The sequence below is a fragment of the Erythrolamprus reginae genome, chromosome 2 (assembly GCF_031021105.1).
Source record: "Erythrolamprus reginae isolate rEryReg1 chromosome 2, rEryReg1.hap1, whole genome shotgun sequence".
NCBI classification, from domain to species: Eukaryota; Metazoa; Chordata; class Lepidosauria; order Squamata; family Dipsadidae; genus Erythrolamprus; species Erythrolamprus reginae.
This window is the reverse complement of record NC_091951.1, coordinates 128,124,206-128,144,765: the sequence shown is the minus strand read 5'-3', so window position 1 is coordinate 128,144,765 and position 20,560 is coordinate 128,124,206. Positions and strand designations below refer to the sequence as shown.

The following is a 20,560-nucleotide window of genomic DNA, read 5'->3' as shown; positions in this document are numbered from 1 at the left end:
TTATGACCACAATTGAGCCCAAATATTTCTGTTGCTAAGTGAAATGTTTGCTAAATGAATTTTGATCAACTTTATGATCTTTCTTGACACAGTTAAGTGAATCACTACAGTTGTTATGTTAGTAGCAAAGTTGTTAAGTGACTATGACTTGCCCATTGAATTTGCTAGTCAGAAAGTCACAAAAAAGGGATCACATGACCATGGAACATTACAGTGGTCATAAATATGAACCAATGCCCAAGCATCAGAATTTTGATCATGTGATCATGGAGATCACATAAATGTCATAAGTGTGAATAAAAGATCTTAAACTGTTTTTTCATTGACATTGTAACTTTGAATGGTCATTAAATGAACTGTCTGTATCAGATTTGCAAGATTTTGTTATTTTAGCCAATCTTTATAAAAGTAGTTTTAGTTTTCCTGTGGAATTGATTTCCTGGTCTGGTTTACATAGTAGAGTTGATGAGGGATTTTTTCTATCCAAGTTACATATTTTATAATTGTGTTTTGTGTACGTTAGAGACTGCTTCCTTGACTTCTCAGTAACTTATATCTATCCTATCTACTTCTAAGGAATGCTACAATAATTTAAATGAGAACCAATTTGTCAATAAAATGTCTAGTTCTTTGTTAGTCCTAAGGACATGTTCTGTCACTTTTCCTTTCTTCTAAATTAAACTTTTCTCTAATTAGTAAAGAATGATGCCTGTCAGTGTGGTGCATGGTGTTTGTCAATGTCAAAAGAATGATATTTTTGTTCAAGGTGTATTTTTCATGGAACTACAAACCATTAGTCCAGAAACAATTCCAAGCTTAGCTAAGTCACCAATCTATCATTTAGATAATTAGATGTGCAGATAAACAGAAGTTTCTCGCTTCTGTACCACAGAAACCTTTGTAAATATAATAATGATACAGTGGTACCTCGAGATACGAGTTTAATTCGTTCCGGACCTGGGCTCTTAAGTCGAGCAGCTCTTATCTCGAACGACTTTTCCCCATAGGAATTAATGTAAATAATTTTAATTGGTTCCAGCCCTCAAAAAACTCATAAAGTTAGTCTAAATTATACAGAAAGACATGTTTTTAATGAAGAAATGTACATGTACATATAAATGAATAATGAAGTTTCTTTCACTTAACTTGTAAACTTTCTTAAACTTTTAAATTTACATATGTTCAACTTCTCTGCCACCCAATCCTGTAGGACAGAGGTCCCCAACCCTTTTTGCACCAGGGACCGGCTTTAAGCGATCAAGAGAGGAATGGGTGAATGAATGGACGGAGGGTGGGAAGGAAGGAAGGAAAGAGGGAAGGGACAGGAACAGAGGAAGGAAGCAAGGAAACTTATGAAAGGGGAGAGTAAGAGAGGAATGAGTGAAGGGAGGGAGGGAGGGAAGAAGGTGGGAAGGAGAAAGAAAAGAAGAAATAGAGGAAGGGAAGGTAAAAGAGAGAAAGAAAAAGAGCAAGAAAGAAAGAAAGGGGGAAGGGACAGGAACAGAGGAAGGAAGCAAGGAAACTTATGAAAGGGGAGAGTAAGAGAGGAATGAGTGAAGGGAGGGAGGGAGGGAAGAAGGTGGGAAGGAGAAAGAAAAGAAGAAACAGAGGAAGGGAAGGTAAAAGAGAGAAAGAAAAAGAGCAAGAAAGAAAGCTGCAAGCACCCCCCGAACCCCCCAGGCCGGCTGCAACCTTTTAAAACACGCGCGCTGCTTCGCAGCTGTCTCCTGAAGCCGAACGCGGAAGTTAGCGTTTGGCTTCAGGAGACAGCTCCTTGGCGCTTGTATCTCGAATTTGGGCTTGTAAGTAGAACAAAAATATCTCTCCCCTCCCAGCTCTTATCTCGAGTTGCTCTTAAGTAGAGCAGCTCTTATGTCGGGGTTCCACTGTATGTTGTATTACGTTTGCAAGTACAGTAGTACCTCTACTTACGAACACCTCTACTTAAGAACTTTTCTAGATAAGAACCGGGTGTTCAAAAAATTTTTGCCTCTATTTAAGAAACATTTTCTACTTAAGAACCCGAGCCCAGAAAAAATTCCCAGGAAATTTGAGAGTGGCACGAAGGCCTGGCTAGTTTTCTGTTGTACATACTCCTGGTCAGTTGGAGGATGATGAAGAACTTGAGGACTCTGATACAGATAGTGTTTATGAATTAGTGGTAGTCCCTAGGTTACAGGTAGTAGAACAGGTGGAAGGCCAGCCACAGGATGTTGCTATGAGTCCAGAATCTAGTGAGGAAGAAACAGACATTTGCTGGGTCAATCCTAAATTCAGAAGGGTCCAAAAACATAAGGAACGGGTGTTTGGAAGAAGATATTAAGGGGAGGAATGGGTTAAATACTGGATTGATGTATTTGGTACGTCAGGGGGCCAGTGGGGAGAAGGGTGGAGTTTCAATGTTGTAGTGCTAAAATGAAAGGTGTTTTCATTCAGCTCCCCGAGCGAGCAAGTTCATTCTGTGTTATTTTACAGTCATTTCTGCTGTTTTGAATCATACTGTGAGTACATAAATCTTGGTAGACGGAGAAGGCTGGGAGGAATGCATGTGGAATGTAATTAAGAGAGATAATGTGAGAAAAGGAATGTGCTAGTATGAACTGCATTTTGAATATGGAAGTGAAGAGAATAAAGATGAAGTGTCTTTGTTTATGAAATACTGCATTTAGTAAGAGTTATTTTTAATACCTAAAGTTCTACCAGAATCCAGAACAGTTTCCTGCCATTCCCCCTTTAATCCTGGACATCTGGGCTGCCAGAGGAGCCTTTTGGTGGTGCTTAAGGAGGCTTTAGCAGTCCAGAGAGAATGAATCATTTTCCTTTCTCTGGGCGCTTGGACAGGAAATAAATCTCCGCCAACGCCCAGAGAAAAGAAACGCTCCCTTTGCTCTGGGCAGCTGAGGAGTCACCACAGTGAAGGAAAAATGTCGGCTACAAAGCGAGTGAGCGAGAGGAGAAGGGAGCCCTTCAGCATAGGAAGGAAGAGGCAGCAGGTAGCAGCCGCAGCAGCCAGTGTATGGGAGGCAGTGTATGGGAGACAGCTTCGCGTCAGGTGTATTGGAGGCTCGTGCTCCTCCTCGCTGCCTCAGAGTCCCTCTTTTTTTTTAAGCCTTAAAGTTTTGGATTTTTTTGATTCCCCTCACCTCACCTTCTTCCTTTGGCAGCGACTGTCCTCCTCTTCTTCCTCCTCCTTCCACCCAAATTCTGAGCTTTTATTTCTTTCCTAATGGGTTTGCACATATTATTTGCTTTTACATTGATTCCTGTGGGAAAAATTGCTTCTACTTAAGAATGCTTCTACTTAAGAACTTGTTCACGGAATGAATTAAGTTCTTAAGTAGAGGTATCACTGTACTTTTTATATCAATCATAAACCATTAGAACATTGTACCATTAGTCTGAATATTATATTTGATTATTCTTTATAATATTCATTACTTCAAAATCAAGTAAACGAAGTGCCATGAATGTAATTCAATTCCTGGTCACCAAATAGGCTAATGTTCACCCTCAGTTACGTCAAAGCAATAATCTGTGTATTATTGAATGTTGTTTAGATAATCACTGCATTTAAAGTAATTTCTATTCTCTAAATAGAACCTTTTCTATCCTGGCAATTGGTGACTGAAAACTGATACACTGTGAAGGTAATAGATATACTTGTCACATCATCTGTACTTAGCATGAGATCTAAGCCTTTGGAAATTTAAGTACGAAGTATCATGTTTATAATAATAGTATAGTAGTACTTTTTAAAAAAGCTGTTCAAGTCTATTAGTACAAGTTGTAAATGATGACATCTGTTTAACAACTGATAGCTTTTCTGTTCTGTAAAATTGGTGAAAGAACTTTAGAAGAATATGAATTTTCCATGGACTGATGATTTGTAATCAACATGTTGTGAATGGATATTAAGTAAATGCCTTTTTTCTGATAAGATAATAATACAGATATGAAGTATATGAGACTCCACATTTTACAAAATAGGTATCTGACTGGTGATAACCATCACAGATAAGTCTTGATGCTGTGGTAGATGACTCATTCTTAAAAAGCCTAAAAGTCCTGTATTGTTTATTGATTAAATTTCTATATTGACCATCTCATCTAATTGACTCAGGCCATTTCACCTAAGTGCTGTTGAAAAACACAACAACAACAACAACAACAACAACAACAACACAGTATAAACATAGTAATAATACAGTATAAAGACATGATTAAAAGCACAGTTAAAATGCAAAGTTAAAAAAGAGTTAAAAATGAGAAATTGTTTTAAAATTAAGAATCATTGATTCACACACACACACAAATTTGCACTCTTTGGGCTAAAGCATTCATTATACTGGGCAAAACGAATGTTAAATATCGGGTTGTCACAATGACATGAAGAATCATTTAATTTATCTTATTTTGTATGGTAGTTTTAGTGAGTACAAATCTTCTTACCATACACATGTAGAAACAGTAGATTCATTCAGTTTCCCCTTTGAAGTACCTCTCAATCCCTCCAATGATCTCCTTGGGTTCCACACAATATCTTTAAAAAGTGCATTTACAGATACTATAAGCTATATTGCAAGGTCATGTTCTGTTGGATAAAAAAATGGATATGAATGAAATACCTACTGCCCCTGTCCTACTGTCCTATTGGGTACTTTTATCATTACCTTCTATGTTATGTTTATATAAACTACTATCCTTTTTTCTCAGCATGACCTATATATTATAACAAAAGATGCAGGGAAAGACTTCTTTGAGTTGACTTTGAATATGAATATGTCATTCTCGTGGAAGTTCATTGATGTTGTCATATTCTGAGATGTATTTCAGTTTACCTATCCCCTATATTTTAGCAAAAGATATAGGCAGTCACTTTGAGTTGACTTTGAATATGAATATGTCAATCTCATGGAAATTCATTGATGTTGTCTTCTTCTAAGATGTCTTTCAGTTTCCATATTGCCTCACTCTTCTCTACTGATCTCCCATTCCAATATTAAACTCCATAACTAGTTTCTGAACCTAGACAAAGGGGACCGGACTAGAGGACCACAAAGGTCCTTTCCAACCTTATTAGTCTCTGTTCTCTGTTCTAAACAGCTAAATAACAGAGGCAGCCTCCCCAAATAAAGACTAATGTTCTGTTGTGAATTGAGAGAATCATGAGCAATGTGTTTACATTAATCAAACTAAGCATATATTATACATAACAATAGCACAGCATCTTCCTTTTATTTTCTCTTTTGAATTATTAAGTTTCCATGGTTATGGGAAAAGGAAGCAATATATCCTGTGTTGATATCTATACAAAAATAAGGGAGATTAGCTTTGCAAGTCTTTAAGCTCCTCTTCAATATGGCCTCATCAGGTTATGCAAATTGAGTTTTATTGTCCTCCTCCCCCCACCCCTTTGGTAACTCAGCCAATACTGCAGTCATTCCTCACTTTCTTCCTACAGTGCTGCTAAGATAACTTAAGAATGTAAAATGTCCATTGTTAAGAGCTTCAGTGAAATTAAAATACTTCCTTTTAATTGCTGCTAAAAATATTCTCTGTAGCCAGCTGACAAATATGAAAACTAGAACAGAAGAGGGGGGAGCTGCAGTCTTTACAATCAATGCGAATCATGAGCTAAGCAAGAGATAGAATGGAAATGTGAAGAAAAAAGAAGCAAGACAAGTATTAAAAATAATGTTGAAAAGTATCAATTTAGTTTTAACTGAGAATGAGTTATAGTCAGGTAGAATATGTCCTCAGGTGTATGTCTTGAGAAGTGATAGTTAATGTGGTTTTCAGATGTCCACAACAACATTGGAAAACGTAACATCCCTGTGACTGATTTCAATGAAGCTGGTGATCGAAAGTAAAGTGGGACAGCCCTCTTGAGTTCTGTAAAAATAAAAGGTACACCTGTGTGTAAGAAATATAGCTCTTTAAACAAATATAAGTACAACAAGGAAAAAATACAGTGTTTCCATAAAAAGTATCTCATGCTGGTGTTAATTTTTTAAAAGTGAAAAAACAACACCAGACATGCATTTTTTGAGGGTTTTTTTCTCCAACAGAATCAATAGTAACATCTTAAAACCATGTTTTTATACAATCTTGATTCTCAATGAAAAATATTATATCTGTATAGATAAGTTCTCAGGTTTTTTTTAAAAAAAAGGTTTTAGCTTTGACAAAAATTGTATCCCCTCTTCACAATGTCTTTTTTGGACAGCAATCTATCCTTAAAGAAACTGAATTGTTCATTTAGTCTGCCATATGCATTTTTGTCCATTCATTATAGAAGAGAAACATAGATATAGAATTGTATTGTCCTCAATTAAACCACTGCAAAATGGTTTCCTCTTCCATGCAAAACTTTTTAGGCCATGCATTGTGTGTTCTTTGGCCATTATTCCTGGTTCCTAAATTCTTCAAATTATATACAGAATACAATCTACTTTCTTTTTAATTTTTGTAAAAAAATAATATTTATTAAATATTTACTTTAAAAGGGGGAATTATACATCATATTGCAGAAATATCAGTTATACAACAACTGAGAAAGAAAAGAGGAAATGGGATAAGTAGAGTAAAGAAGTTAGAAAGAGGGGGTGATTAGGGAAGGGGGAGAGAGTATGTCAGCTATATGGCTGACACTTTGATAATATACGACCTCTGATTTTGAGTGTGTGTTAGGTGTGTATTTCCCCTCGTTTTTGTTTGTTCATAGTAATCTATTTAGTAGAAAATTAGTATGTTTCAATAATGCTTAAATAGTGTGCGTATTTTGTCTATACAGTATAGTCAAAATACGGGGTATAACTTGTGGGGCTTGGTATTTGTCTTCAGGGTATCTCCATAAATGCCTTTTGTGGCTTAGTCTATGAAGTTATTTTCATTTTGTGTTGTGTTGATGGCAGATAGGATTGTTACTGAGTATTTTTTGGGGGGATAACCAACGGTACCATTTCTCCCAGGCCCTGTAGAAATCACATCCATCCCTATTTTGGATCTCCATAGTCAGTTTAGAGATTTCTGTGAATTCCAAAATTTTAATTAAGAGATTTAAAGTAGTTGGAGTTTTTTCTTGCTTCCAAAACTGTGCATTCTCACTGCAATAAGGACAGGGGTGGGCTACTGCCTGGATGGGGGAGAATGCAGTGGGGTAGCAAAAATGGAGCTCTACCCCAGACCACCGAATTTTCACTGAAAGATGTTGAAAGAAAATGAAGGGAATCCTGCATAAGTTGCGTCCATACTGTGGTAGTAAAAATTTTGGTAGCCCTACATTGAGAAAGGATATGTAAAATAATGTACCAATATTATTTTTTAATGTTTTGCCTAACAATTCCTAGGAGGAATAGCTCTGGTTTGATTTTAATTGTCTGAAAGGTGATCTGATCTAAGAGTATACAATCTACTTTCATGGTGGTGCACAAGTCACTCTCTGCTTCTACAATTTTTTATTCCCAAAGTTTGGCTTTTGCGGAACATCATTCCAAAAGGTGAATATCCACATTGTGTCACTTTGCTAATGATTTAGCTGCATGGATAGTTACATGTAATCACATGTCACTTTCAAATTTGTTGAGTATCAGAATAATGCTCATATCAAGTTCCAGTTCCATTATTTCTTGTGACTCACCTTCTTTGTGATAAATTTTAAATGACATGGAATTTTTCTTTATATTCTTCTTTAACCTTTCAATTTTTTGATAAATAAAAAACATATATTCTAGTAATATGGAAGTAAAGATTGCAAAAATTACCCACAAAGCTTCATTTGCCTCCATATTACACTCATGCAGCAGCAGATACTCCAAACAAATTCAGGTTGTGGTTTGCACAATTTCTAATCTCTATGAAATTTTAACATTCTCTTTGTAAGAACTGAGGCAATCTCCTTAGTCCAGTATTTTATCTTTTGCAGTACAATATTAATACAGTATTAGACACCCCCCAGCAATTACCCTGATATTTGCATTCTTCCAATAATCAAGATCAGTTTCAAATTCATTAAAACACTTACTGCTAATCAATAGTTTGCATACAAATCAGTACAATTGATTTACTAACTAGGATCTTCTCATTTCCTCAATGCCTACTATTTTTTATTATTCTTTATATTTCTTGTCATGGAAAAGTAGCAATATGGATGGACGGACATTAGCAAAATCAGATCTCAGTCTTCTTTCCAGGATGCAGGATCAATGGGGCACTTAGGCCAACCAGAAAAGTAGGCAACTCATTTTAGCATGTTGTTTTCAGAATAACTGGCCTATTTTTATTTGATCCCTCTACAGCAGAATACGTTTCTGCTTCTTCGCAAAGATTGCTATCATCCTGACCCCAACTGCATTATTAATGGTGATGTCCATTATGTACCTTTGGGGTTTATGTACCTTGTCCATGAATTTCAAAGGAGATTCCTTCATCACTTCATGCTCTCTTCTTGTTGTCTCATTTCTTCATCTTCTGTTATACATTATAATCACTGTCTCTCTTTATTATTATTTTGGCATTCAATAATGTTAATGTACAAATAAGAATATTAAATTGTTATGCCCAGTTTATGTATTTCTGTTTTTAAGTAAAGAAAGAAAAATATATATAATTAGTCTCAAATAAGCTGTTAAGTCTTGCCACATATTGTAATATTTGGGTTTCAGAATGATAAACTGAGAGGAATAACTGTCTATTTCATATCCACAATAAACACACTCACAGTCACTCATGTCTTCATCACCTCGAGGTTCAACTACTGTAATGCTCTGTACATGGGGCTACCTTTGAAGAGTGTTCGGAAACTTCAGATCGTGAAGAATGCAGCTGCGAGAGCAATCAACACTCCGCAGTCTGCATTGGTTGCCGATCAGTTTCTGGTCACAATTCAAAGTGTTGGTTATGACCTATAAAGCCCTTCATGGCATTGGACCAGAATATCTCTGAGACCGCCTTCTGCTGCACAAATCCCAGCGACCGGTTAGGTCCCACAGAGTTGGCCTTCTCCGGGTCGTCTGGTGGGACCCAGGGGAAGAGCCTTCTCTGTGGTGACCCCGACCCTCTGGAATCAACTCCCCCCCAGAGATTAGGATTGCCCCCACCCTCCTTGCCTTTCGCAAACTTCTTAAAACCCACCTCTGCCATCAGGCATGGTGAAATTGATTCCCCTGGGCCGTTCCCGCTTTATGTATGGTCTGTATGAGTAGTACGATTGTGTTTTATATCAAGTGTTTTAACATGCCTTAACTATTGGATTTGTACTGTTTTATTGTTGTGAGCCGCTCCTGGTCTCTGGAGAGGGGCGGCATACAAATCTGATAAATAATAATAATAATTATTATTATTATTATCCAATTTCATTTATCTGATGTAACATCAATTGTCCACTCTAAAGATGATGAGACATACTGGTGACCAACAAATTATAATATTCTTTGATACAGTATGTTATCATCTAACATATATAATTGTGCCTTGTGGTTGAGGTCATTTTGCCCATTCATACAGGGCAACAATGCAAAAAAGCATTTAGCTTTGATTTAATTATAAAAAATCTCATATAAGAAAATGCCAATTTTAAGGATTATATGACATGGGGACCTTGAAGGTTGAACACTAGAGGGAGCAAGAGAATGAAGCAAAACTATAGAATGAAGCAAAACTATAATAGAACCAATTGAACTTTTGTCAATCATTTTTGAAAATATAAAATTATTAATAAAATGAACAAAGCATATTGCAGTTAAATTAGAGAACAGAAACAAGCCAAAATTGATAAATAAATTTGAAATTATATATGGTGCATAGTTATTGAGCCAGGAAATTGATTTGGATTTTTTTTCCTCATCTGATATACTAAAAAGTCTTGAAGGATTTAACTGGAGAAGGACAAAAGAAAAAGACAAGTGTTACAAAAAGATAAATGGCATGACATATTTGCCTTGAATTATGGGACAGGGCAAAACAAATTGCTATTTTGTTTCAATCCATGTGTTTTTGTAAGCCAAAATGTGACATATTTAGCTTTATTGTCTGAAGTCTACCATTGTGGTGTTGCTTTATCATGATTTCCAGGGTCAGTGAATTGATGGAATCAAGCAAAAAATTGAATTTGGTCTCTTCATTGAATGATAACTATGTTCTGTATTCTATCGCTCAGTGCAACATGAGAATATAATCAATATCCTGTTGTGTATCAAGATTACAGCGAGGATCCATTGAGTTGGATTACTGATCTGAAAAGACTCCTTTTAGTTTTTATTACACTTTCTTTTCTTTAGTAACATCAATACAATTGAATTCTGATAAAGGGAGACTGTATAATCTTTGTGGTGAGTCTAGCATTGGTGGCTCTTTAAAATTATACAACAATCTCCTGAAGCATATTCACAGTTACGGTTACTTCTGGTTTCCTTTTTCTGATACTACAGATCTATAGCTCTGTCTCAATTTGCTTTGGCAGGATTGATGCGCTGTGATCAGTCCAGATATTTACATAATCTCCTCTCCTCAGCAACATTTTCTTGGCTTTGAAATAGACCCTGGTTAAAGCAGGGCACACTCCTCTCCGTAACATTGCATGCAGATTACATCAGTGGGAATGGATAGAAGAAATGCCTGAACTTTTTTTCAGATTATGTAATCACTGCGACGCATCCCAGTGTAATACTCTCTACCCAGGGGAAGATAAACTCTCTCATTTTCAGAACCAATTTGCTGCTGGAGCTTAATGCCAGTCAGGTAGCCAGCCCTTTAAATTTCAGGCTGCATTGAAGGGGCCCTCCTTCTGTGCAGGATATAGCAACCCTTGCGCCAAGGAATCTCAAATATTTGCTTCATGAAGCAATTAAGTTAGTGGCAGCAGCAGCAGCAGCATGTGCTTTCCTGTTTTATCTAAATACCCACTGCTAGGATGCCCTCTAGAATAAATTTAACAGGGACAAAGACAAATGCTCCTGGCGACCAATTATCATTCTGTACCTGTCTGAATATTATTTCCAGTTTCGCTATTGATTATCTAGAAAGCCAAATTGTAGCTTTTTCTACATAGACCAGCACTATATTTTTGAGTATAAGACACACCTTTTTACCCCCCAAAGAAGGTGAAAACATGGGTGTGTCTTATACACTGAATGCAGCTCCACCCCCACTTTTTAATCTCTGCCTGCCAGCAATTTAACTCCTTGCAGCAAAGAGCAGTAGAGCCTGCTTAGCATAAGCTCCTGACTGAATTGAAGTTGCTGGCAAGCCCACCTGCTAAAATGAAAGTGAAACAAAAGCTGGAGGCAAATTGTTGGAGGGATCAGACTATACTGAAACTGGTTGTTTGTTTTTTGCTGCAAGGAGGTAAGTCAATATAAATGCCTACAGAATGTTCAAATTATTAGACTGGGCTACTTGCGCTTATAATTTCTGTAGAAGTTTACAGGCACATAGCAATAGCATTTAAACATATATACTATCCCATAATGTTTTGCAGCACTCTCTGAGCAGTTTACAACATGTCAGCATGTTGTTCCCAACAATTTGGGTCCACAAATTACCAACCTTGCAAGGATAAAAGGACAGAAAGAGAGATGTGTAGGAAGAAACGACTTTTTGCTGCAGCAGATCTGTGAACTTTGGATTTGTTATTCTTGGCTTGGAGAAAAAAAATCATTTTGACAGATTAGGAAGTTGTCTCATGCTGAAGACAGCACACAGCAATTCTCTTTGTTCCAGGATGCAGAACCAGAAACACGGTGTGGAAATAAACCTATCTCCTAGAAAGAAGTGATTGATGATCAAATAAATACTATGAGGAGGCTCTGCAGAAGTTGAAAGGCTTCATCATAAACTAGAAAGCTATCTGTCAAGAAAGTTGGTTTTGCCTTGGGCATTGCAGGTTCATCATTTAATTGAGGCCCCCTCTGGATGATTTCCATAGTCCTTTTTTAATTCTCTGATTCTAATATCAATTTAAATAAGCCAATACACAAAAGAAACCTGTGTTTTTTTAACTCCTTACTTGCAATGACATTATCACTTTTTCACATTTTAAAAAACTCTTAAAATAGTTTGTAAGTAGCATGATGTTTGGGTTTGCTTCTTTTCACAATGCACATTTTTTAAAAAATTGGTAAGAGGAGGGGACTTATGCTTCAGACCACAAATCTGTGGCAAACAGTGGAAAGCTCTTTGGAAGCAAATGTATTTATGTATTTATTTATTTATTGTTAGAGTTGAAAGGGACCATGATGGCCATCAAGTTCAACCCCCTGCCCAAGCAGGAACCCTATAGTACACCAGTCAAGTGGCAGTTCAATCTTCTCTTAAAAATGTCCAGAGTGTTGGAGTTCACAACGTCCGCTGGTAGGTTGTTCCATTGGTTGATCGCTCTGACCGTCAGGAAGTTCCTCCTTATCTCCATGTTGAATCTCTCCTTGGTCAGCTTCCAGCCGTTTTTCCTCGTCCGGCCCTCTGGTGCCCTGAAGAATAAAGTGATCCCCTCCTGTAGAATGTAGTCTGTAGAATGACCACCGTACTTACAAAGAGGTGCAGAGCTGTTCGGTGATGTGATTTACCAGCTGGCACTTCTGATCCGAGTACTTAAGATGCTAGGAGATGCAGGCAAACAATCTGGGAAACACAGCTCTCTCTCTCTCTCTCTCTCTCTCTCTCTCTCTCTCTCTCTCTCTCTCTCTCCCTCTCCCTCTCCCTCTCTCTCTCCCTCTCTTTAGTCCCATCAGCTCTACCTGAGGTACAAATTGCCTTTCTGGCTAGTGTTACTGGTTCTGAATTGAAGCAGGAGATGAAATTAGCTCTTAACTAACTTGACATTTGTGGGTTTACTTTACCTCCTTTTTGTGTTCTGCATGTAGTTTTAATTGGGCAATCTAAGTATTCACCACCACTTAATTTCCTGGCTTGATGGCTGAAATACCACCGAAATATTTCCACCTTTTGGATTGTTATGGAAGTGCAAATAATGTTGAGATAAAGATTGCTTGGTGTGGCTATACAGACTCCACATTTATTTAATAATTCACATTCATTGTTGTTTTCCACAGCTCATGTTGTCTCGAACAAGTAATTTAAGCACTGTTCTTTAAGCATTCCCTTTACAAAATGGAAATAGCGAGCCATGCGGTATAGCAAAAGAAAGCGAGTATTCAGAAATAAATGAGTAGATGTATCGATGCTCTAGTAGCTTGCTCCAGGGTTACAACTGAGTGAAAATGGCACTTTTACTGGTTGATGTAGTCTTTTATTGCCTGCTTGCCATTAGAACTCGAAAATGATGTCTCTGCAAAGTGATTTTTAATCTTTCAGTTATCATGTAATCAGAGCCAGGTGAAGTGAAAACCTGTAAGAGTCAGTCTTATCTTTGGGGTATACCTTTTTATAGTCATGGTGCTTCATAGTAAACCTACTCTACAGTCACAGATGCGAGCAGTCTTATGTAGCTAAAAATTACATTTGCCAACTGCATACAGTGGGGGGGAAAGTATTTAGTCAGACACCAATTGTGCAAGTTCTCCCACTTAAAAAGATGAGAGAGACCTAAAATTGACATCATAGGTAGATCTCAACCATGAGAGACAACATGAGAAAACACATCCAGAAAATAAAATTGTTTGATTTTTAATGAATTTATTTGCAAATTAAGGTGGAAAATAAGTGTATTTGGTCAATAACAAAAGTTCATCTCAATACTTTGTTATATAACCTTTGTCGGCAATGACAGAGGTCAAACATTTCCTGTAAGTCTTCACAAGGTTGCCACACACTGTTGCTTGTATGCAGATTTCCTCTAGAGCAGTGATGTTTTGGGGGTGTCGTTGGGCGACACAGACTTTCAACTACCTCCAAAGTTTTTCCAGAGGGTTGAGATCTGGAGATTGGCTAGGCCACTCCAGGACCTTGACATGCTTCTTACAAAGCCACTCCTTCGTTGCACTGGTGGTATGCTTGGGATCATTGTCATACTATTACTATTACTATTACTGTTACTATTACTATTATTGAATTTAATGGTGGCCCAGAGTAGATTTTGTAATATTTGAACCTTTCTTGATAACTCTAGACCTCACTGACTTTGATGGCACTGCAGATCTAGAAAGCTTTGTAAAGTTTATTTTCCAACTCACAACAAAAGATCAATTTTCTTGAATTAATTAGAATTAGACTATTGGAGAGGACAAACACATACTCATTTTCATTTTTTATAGATAAACAAGAACCAAATCAGGCTCAAACCCAGACAATAAGTCTCTGAATTTCTGATTTAATATATGATAGTGATGATCTTGCTAATACTCTTCAATTGGAGGATTATTCCTCCAATAGAATAGAATAGAATAGAGATAGAATAATTGTTACACCCATTGTCAGATATCTGCTACTCACACAATGGTTACAGTATTAACAGCATAAATTAATGAAGATCATTATAAGTCATCAATGGCAGCAGTGTAAAATTTAAATGCATCCAGTCTATGCTGTGTGCCTTTTTGCCTAGTGTGTGTAAGGGTAAATTCATATTATTCAGCAAGATGTTGTCTAAATCTGAATTATTTATTATTATTATTTATTTATTTATTAGATTTGTATGCCACCCCTCTCCGTAGACTCGGGGCAGCTCACAACAATAACAAGAACAATGTAAAAAACAAATCTAATAATTTAAAAAACACTAATTAAAGTCAGTAATTTATATTTTTTATGGAAAAAAGAACGTATCTGAATTATGGAGATTGTCCCATGAATGCCATCAATACACTGGATTGTTAAATTTGGGACCACATATGGAAAATGAAAAATCTGAGAAAGATTAAGGAAAAGGGATATTGGTTTAATAACTAAAAAAAATTGTTTTAAGCCACCTAGATTCCACTGAAGCAAACAAAGTACAAGTAGCTATACTAAATACAAAGTAAAGATGCCATGATGTTCCATTAGAATGGTACAAAGAAATAGGTGTGCAGCAGGATCCCTGCAGTGCACAGTATGTCTCTGCACTGCTACACTGATATAAGGATATATAAATTTTTGGCAGCTTTAGTTGCCATTAAATGAGTTCACAGTCTTAAATATATTTCTCTATAATTAATTCCCACTTAGTAGAGTTGCCTGGATTGCCAAGTAAACATACATAGATCTATAAATTATATCTCATTAATATACATTTAGTTTATATAAAGCATCAGGCTAGAAACCAAGACATTGTGAGTTCTAGTTCCACCTTGGAAACGAAGCCAGCTGGGTGATCTTGAGCCAGTCCCTCTCTCAACCTAGGAAGAAGGCAATAGCAAACAACCCACACCACAAGACCTGGAGATGTATTGCAATAGGTTCCAGTCATCCTCATTGTTTTAAAAGATACAATTATGCATCTTATAGCTGTCAGCAGATACAAAGTACAGTATCTGAATAAACAAAGTGTGATTTCAATTAGATCACCTCTGAAAGCCTTTGCAAAAATAGAATGGTGATAAACACAGGTTTATTGCTTTATAGAAAGGCCAAGAGGCCTATGTACAAAAAAAGAGAGGGTACAATAGCTTCCCATTAGAGGAAACTTTGAGAGTTATACTAAACAAAAGTGAATTATTCCCAGGGAACACTGGGCATAAGCCATTTAATTTTTTTTAATTGTTCAGTCATTCAGATGCTACTGACATTTTGTGACCCAATGGACAACAGTTCATAAGAATTGTGTTCTCAATAGCTGTGTATCTCTGTTCTTAAAAATGCATTCATACTAGATTAGCACCTCAGCAATTCAATAGATATAAAGTATTTTATACTACAGATGGATATTTCAGGCTAAGAAAATTTTCAAGAGATTTGTGAATGCTCCATGTACAATCTGTCCAGAACATCATAATCAACTTCTTCAAGATTTATTTCAAGAAGATATTCACATCACATCACATTCACAACAACCAGATTAATGGAATCTCAAAACATCCAATGTTTTGGTCTCCTCAAAACATCACATGGTCAAAAAAGAGGTGCATGCAACTAACAGAGCTTTTGTTGAAATAACGAATTGGGTGTTAGGATGTAACTATACAGGATCTACCTACTCTCTCTATATATTTAGGCAATGTCATAATGCGATTTAGGGATTAGTGGACTTATTGTGTTTGTTGCAACTCATCTCCTCTCATTTCTCTTCCCCCCTGCTTCATAAACACTAATGGCCATAATATTACATTTTGCAAATTTCTGCAATTTAATCCTTTGCTTGCCAACTCGGTGTGTTCTACTGACATTTCTAATAATTATTTTGATGCTCTTAAGTACTAAGTCCTTCTATTAATGCCTCAGTACTAATTTAACTTTCATTTGTGTTGGTTTAGCAAAAGCAATAAAAATCTTTACTTGTTTTAACTTTTTGTAGTTTATAATTACACACATATGTACAAATTAAAGTGCTTTACTTTGTGATCTCCATAAGAAATTCTAAATTTGTATAGGGATTTCAACATCAAATTAGGACTGATGCTTGGCAACATCTGTTTTTTGTTGTTGTTGTTTTAATTAAGAGATTTGTTGGTTGGGCATTCTTTTTTTTCCCTACTGCTTTTAATTCTACACAGCTGAACTAACACTCCTTGTCATCAGAAGAGACCTTTCATGGGACTATCAAGTCTAGAGCCTAAATTTATCTAATTACACTGTTCTTCCTCAGTTACAATTACTTCCTTGAGCTAAGGAGCAGTGGAGATTTGGATGAAACATCAAGATAAAATTTGGCAAGGCTGTGAACTGAGCTTGGTGCAGTACAACTATATTTTGGGTGCTGGGAAATACAAAAGAGTCTATGGGCAGATAGATCCTAAGCTACAAGAGACAGATGGCAACTAATGCGCTCCCTGCTGATGTTCCATCTTTCACACTAAAAGCAATTTAGAATAAAATAATAAATGATAAGGAAATTAAAAATTAAAACCACTATTTCAACTGGAAAATTGTCTGCTGTGGGAATATAGATTGCTGTTACTAAGTATTAGCCATGAATGAAACTACAGAATTAACTGGCAGTTTGATAGTTATGTTCCTGTTCTGCTTGTGTCCCTCGTGATACATTTTTTTCCTCTCTTTTACCTATTCTTTTGGTCTTCCCCAATTTAGTCATCCCCATAGTCAGATTTCTAACCTTTTTTTAAGGATGGCATCTATATAGTTAACCATCTCATGATGTTAAGCTGTGCACAGGTATCACAATGGATTAAAGAGCCTTGGTGGTGTGGTGGTTAGAGTGCAGTACTGCAAGGTACATCTGTTAATCACCAGCCGCCAGCAGTTTGGCAGATCGAATCTCAGTAGGCTCATGGTTGACTCAGCCTTCCATCCTTTGGAGGTCAGTAAACCGAGGACCCAGATTGTAGGGGGCAATATACTTACTCTCTGTAAACCACTTACAGGGCTGTAAAGTACTATGAAGTGATATATAAGTCTAAATGCTATTGCAAGTTATACATGACCTGTGCATAGTAAGAATAATTAATCACTAACTTTTAAGGGCTAAGATTATGATTTAGAGCTGTGCTTTTTCCACTCCATCCCACTCTCAGAAGAGACAGTTCTCTCTCAACATTAGCTGCTTATGCAGGAGAGAAGACAGGTTATTGATTTCTGGTGAGGTAAACTTTTATATGTATATTGACCTCTCCAGAGACAGCTCACTCACTATTCCTTTGATGGTTGTGATCTCTGGTTATTCCCTTCTACTCTCTTTTAGTTCTATTTTAACATTTATTTTACCCTGCTCCTTTTTGGTTGTTTTATTATTTATTTATTTTATTAATTGGATTTATGTGCCGCCCCTCTCTGGGGACTGGGGTGACTTATTTTGGGCAGCTTAACTGCGAACAATCTGTACTTACTTACTTCTTTTCTTTTTTCATAGAAGAAATACTTGACCGGATTCTCTTTGGTGGGATATGGAATGGGTGGTGCATGTCATGCACTTTTATTAAGTAGCTAGGATCCTCTCTAGTAGTCCACAACTCTACATTTCTCAAGCAGAAGCTTTATTGAATTAGAAACTACCTTGCCCCCAAAGAGGCTGAAATACAATCCCCCTGAGCATGTGGCAGAAAATTTGAAGCACTTTTTTTTTCCTTAGGAAAGGCAGGTCATTAGAAATAGGAGAGAAAAATCCATTGGAGTTCAGCTGCTGGCATTTTTGGAAACATTTGCTTGGCTTTCAAGACTCCTTTACTAATCACAGATTAAACCTTCATCCTATTTTAGATAGTGAAATCCATGTTGTCTGTACTATAATTAGCATTGCCAGTTGCCTCTGAAGTTTGAATTTTTTGAGAGAGAGAAATATGTACTGTTCCACATAGGTGAAACTATTCTATCAATTTTATATATCATTCAAATTCTACAAGTGAATATTATCAAGGACAAATACTGTACTGTATTACTGTACTATTATTTATTGGGCTTTGTCCACATGTATTTGATACTAAATTGCTTCTGGCAAATTAGGTGGAATGGCTACAGACATTTCAGAGAATAGAGGAGAATATATGTAGATGAAGGATGAATTATGGAGTGCTTTGTGAGCTGAGCTTGGTTTGCTTGTAGATATTTCATTACATGATTAGGTCACATCATCATTGCTGGTTAAGTGTTGGGTTTGCTCCCTGTAGTTTGCCCTGCCAGTGTTGGTGGTAATGTGGTTTTCTCTTTGGTAGAGCCTTTATTAGGGTATTGTTTTCTAATTGTTTGTCTGGTGTTAATACCTGTTATCTTTCAGAGAATATACTCTCCTCTGTAGTTGAAATAAGTCTTAGTTTGGTTTCTGTCATCATGCCATGCAGAGGTTAGACATTTTATCCTGAATGTTTCTATAGCACTCTAATATCATAAGAAACCTACTGATTGTGCCTTGACCATCTACTTTTATATAAGTCTTTCCCAAATTAGGTTTCCTCCAAATGGACAGATGTTCAACTCCCAGAATATGATCCCCACCAGTGTTTTACCCAGCGTAATATTTGGCATCTAGAGAAATACCATGTTAGATTCTGGAGAACAAACTTTTAGATTGCAGGTGCATAATATTGTATTATTAATTACATTATCACATGACATAGCAGGACTTTTTCCCCCTTCACTAAACCACATGTCAGCATGGCCAGCACGTGAAAAATCCAGCCCATGGGCCGCAACTTTGACAGCCCTGATCTACTTGAATAAAATCAACATTCATGGGCCAACATCTTCCCCACAATTTAATCATGGATTTCCCCCACACCTTATGGATTTGTGGATTTCTCAAATGGATTTCCATTTGCTCTGCCTTCAGATATTTTGTATACTATTGTGTTATTTGAATTCTATTGAATTTTAGGTATATTAATATATGATAATTTTAGGCATATTTCATTATTTTAGACACATTATGTAAATTTAAAATAAAGAGCACTAGGAAATCCCAAAACCATGTAAAACCCAAATATAATTTGAGGGTGGGTGGACAGATCTTAGTCATAAATTCTGTGTTTAAGCATTAATTTGGCCTATCTTTTAGTAGTAGGAAGAATCACCCGAAGCATATTAACTATGCTGAACTCTATTTTAATAATAATTATAGCCATTTTGGTCCATGAGGGAAAAAACTCCACAATAGTACCATTATTAGAGTCAATCAAGATGACATAAAACAGTGAGCCAATTTTTGAATTTCCAATATACCTCATTATTGAGCCAAGTATCAGCAGATGCAAAAGAATGAGAAATTAAGCCAGGTGCTTTAACAAAAAACCTTTTACCCCTCCCCCACTTATTGTAAACTCTTTAGCTCTCTCTTCTTGGGCATCAGAGTTCAAATCTAGAATCTGCTTTCTTAAATACTGGTAATTCAGAGAATCTTTGTACACAAGCATGGGCCTGTTCCTCAAGATAAAATGTAATAATTATGTGAAGTTCAAATCAACTTCACTACTTGGACCCTGAATTTTCCTTGGCATGTCTCCATTTTTAAATTTTTATTGTCAAATAATCAACATAAGTTGTGTTAGGCAGCAATTGACTCTGCCAGTCTAATCTACTTTCCTTTAAAATCATGGACATAATCCAGATGAAGAATGATGGTGAATGACTGACAAGAAAGATGGAGGTTGCATTTCAAATGTGAATAATCAAAAGAATGGATATCAAAATAAGGATAATCTTTCATGAAATTTGTCCATTTTATACTACTAGAATTTCCATTCTGTATCATTTGCATTCAATTTTGCACACCTTGAATTAATTGTCAAAATGCACTTGCAATGGAGATATCTCTGGTACACCAAAGAAGCAAATTGGATGGACTACAGCCATGATGAGGTTTATTAATGTTTGTATTCTGATTTAAATAAGTTGTCTTATGTCTTGGATTTATAAAATGTTAAGACAGTATTATTTCTTGCTCATACTCCACCCCTGCCCTGTATAATTACCAGGAAGGAAATTTATGCAGAACCACAACTTTGACATCTGCTTCTCTCTTATTTTTCATTCAGTAAGTTGTCCTTCATTCATTCACTCACTGATTATTGCTCCCCAGCCTGGC

The 20,560-nt window shown here is 36.5% G+C and overlaps 1 protein-coding gene across 1 annotated transcript in view; it reads left to right on the top strand.

The window, feature by feature from the left end:
* The window catches only part of KCNIP1 (potassium voltage-gated channel interacting protein 1), a 664,229-nt gene that overhangs the window by 228,458 nt on the left and 415,211 nt on the right, over positions 1-20,560 (top strand). The window lies entirely within an intron of this gene.